Source organism: Crocodylus porosus, unplaced genomic scaffold (genome assembly GCF_001723895.1).
Source record: "Crocodylus porosus isolate Cpor-Errol unplaced genomic scaffold, CroPor_comp1, whole genome shotgun sequence".
Lineage (NCBI taxonomy): Eukaryota > Metazoa > Chordata > Crocodylia > Crocodylidae > Crocodylus > Crocodylus porosus.
Window position 1 is genome coordinate 136,504,739 of NW_017728886.1, and position 3,069 is coordinate 136,507,807.

The 3,069-nt window shown below is 40.7% G+C and overlaps 1 long non-coding RNA gene across 1 annotated transcript in view; it reads right to left on the reverse strand.

The window, feature by feature from the left end:
• LOC109324552 overlaps window positions 1-1,553 on the reverse strand; it is a 9,433-nt gene extending 7,880 nt beyond the window's left edge. The window contains exon 1 of the long non-coding RNA XR_002104955.1: window positions 1,466-1,553. This is a non-coding gene — a long non-coding RNA (uncharacterized LOC109324552). The remainder of the gene's footprint in view (window positions 1-1,465) is intronic.
• Between the last annotated feature and the right edge of the window lie 1,516 nt (window positions 1,554-3,069).

The window sequence follows — 3,069 nt, forward strand, 5'->3', positions numbered from 1 at the left end:
CTCCCTGTTCCCCGTCCACCATGGACTTACCAGTGCATACTGCTCTTCAAGCTGCCGAGCTATGCTACTTCCTGCCAGTGTACTGAACTGAGGCTATGCACATGCGTTTATCAGTCAAATTATTTACCACATCAGGCCAATTTCCAATGCACTCAATTTTCTTTGTATCAATGCCAGTCTGATATTGGACCAATGTATTGGTGCACCTCTATACAGAATATTACCTAATTTGAAAAGTAAACCATCTCTAAATATCTCATTGTTTTAGTATCTTTAGGTGTTACTTGAAATAATAGAAGCTAAAAATTAACAAAATAAATAACCTCTAAATTATGTATGTGTTACAATGATAATCCCCCTTAATATTTTCTACGTAACTTAAATTAGATATAATACAGTACACACAAAGGATATAAAAGTTTGTCTCTCAACACAAATCTATTAAATTGCAATGGAAGGGAAAACAACATTTTATGCAGTATATACCTCTTCTTGTTGAATCAAATGGATTCAGTTGCTTATTAGCAAGCTTTATTTATATGTTAAGGTTTTATCAGGGTTTGTTTTATCAAGAATTACATAAAAATGGTGTGAACTACTGAATGTACATGTATGAATTTGTTTAAATGAAAAAGTCATAGTGTTAGTTTATGACATTTAGTGTTAGCAGTTCAGCTTTATTCTGAGCAGCTAAAGGATGGATTAACTTTTGATCCTTTATGAATGTAAAAACCTGGAATGCAATCATTTTTTAAATCTTGTTTTGGTATATCTTTCAAATGCTTTGTGGGTTATCCAGGTCAAAATGAATGTAATACCATAGACAAGTCAAGCTGGATCATTCTGTGGTATTACTGCCAAAACAAAGCTTGTCAGGTTCTTTCAATTGCTAATATGAAGGCTTGCTGTGCGCAGCTGGGAATCATATGTTAAACACAGGAATTAGTTAAATAGATCCAGGTTTAAAAAAACAAAAAGCAAATTATGGTATATTGTTTTCACACTTTCACATTATTGGTTATGATGATATGCTTAGCATTTGCTAGTGTTTAGTGACTGATGTTTAATGTCCAATTCATAACCTCCCATAATAGCACATGATCATCTATGCAGTTGCATTGCTATAATGGTGTATAAAGGTTTCATTGTACAAAGGTGTACATTTTATGTACAAACTTGACATCTATTGCTATACAGTCTGGGTTTCCCCTTTCCCTTCTCCAAAATTGAAAGTTATCCTAGAATACTAACATCAAAGATAGTTTTTCCTGTTCAGCTGGGCCTCAATTATTCATGTAAGTTGATACAAAGACAATAATACCATTATCTGGATCAGTGGTTCTCAATTTTTATTTTTAGCAGACCACTTGAAAATTGCTGAGGGTCTCAGGAGACCACTTAATAAATGTTTTTTTGTTCTTCAAACCAAAGCACACAACTCATATTTCAATATCAGTAGTCTTACCTTACAAGTACAGATATTCTCGATTGTTCCGCAACCTTTCTGTGGACTACCTGAATGGAGTTCATGGACCACAGTTTGAGAACCTCTGGTGTAGATTGTAGCACAAAGCTTGGAGCTCATGCTACTTTAAGAGTAGTCAGGCTGTGGCTGAGACAGGCTGCAGATGTGGCAGGAAGGCAATTAGGGACCATGCCTGAGAAGCAGCTTGCTGGTGTGTCCAGGGCTCATTGTGATGTCATCTGACTCAAGAGGAGGTCTTGGCTTAGACTGGATATAAGCCTAGGCCCTGAGTTGAGCTAGCAGTGAGATCCTAGAGGCTGCTGAAGGAACATTTCCTAATCAGGATGGCTGTAGCTCCTGAATGCCAAAACAGAGAGAACAGCCTGCATTAGTCTGGAGGCCCAGTAAGGGGGTCTAGGAGCTCAGAGAGGGGCTGAGAGTAAGACCAGAGCCCGGGGAGGGTGGGGATCCACAAGCCCAGAAAGGGGTTGAGTGAGAGACCAAGGAGTCTGAATGCCCAGAGAGGAGATGAGTGAAGGACCAGAGGGTCCGAGAGGCCAGGGGGTATAAGCATGGGACCTGAAGAGCTGATAGCCCAGAGCAGGGCTGATAAAAGAGAGAGCATGAGAGAGTGACACCTGCAGATTATGGGGCGCAGTGTAGGGGCAGATGAAGCCATGCAATTAACCCATACGGCAATGACCACAGACACTTGGTCATCATTAGAATTGGGGAAGCCCTGGGGGAACCTCCCTTACATAAAAGTGTAGCAAAACCTCCAGTTCTTCCTTTTTTTTATTTTAAATGCATTCCCTCACCTTCCCCAACTATTTCTGACTTTTTCTCTCCCTCTCAATTCCCTATAGATAAGTATAAGTGAGCTAAGTTGTAGGATAAACTTCAGCATTTTATTTTGGTAGCACGTTGTATTTGTTTTGTTTTTTCTCCTTTATATTGTATAATTATTATGTTTATATTGATTTTTACTGTTCTATATTACTGTTTTACTGATACTGTTTTACTGATTTAGGCCTACACATGTAACTTAGCATAAGTCATGTCAAGTTTCCATTTTGTTTGTCAAACCTCCATCTTGTTCCCCATGCCCTATTAAGTAACCCGTGACTCATACCTACCCCTCCTATGTAACTTGATTCCTGAATGGGGAAGAATGAGGGTACTTCAGAGAGAATGGCAGTAGGTCTAAAAATACCTCCCTCTGAATTACCAAACCATCAACACCAATACCTGGACCAATGACCCAGCCATTGAAACCACCCTCAGCATTCAAGAAACAAAAGATGAGGCAACCCACCAAGGCTGCACATGCTCAGTATGAACACCTGGAGCAGGACTGACCTTGCCTGGACAGACCCTCCCATAGGAGATCAGAGGTAGTCTGACCCATAAAAAGGGGTAGTGAAGACTGACTCCTGGGGACACCCTGTCTATCTGGACCAGCTCCATGCCACACCACCTATCCACCCAGAGGCCCTGCTGGCGACCCCCCTCTGGACAACACCTGCTGGACAAAGACCCCTTTCCAGCCTTGATAGGTAGCTATCACCCCCCACCCTCTCTTCAACCAAGGACTTGGACTCTGT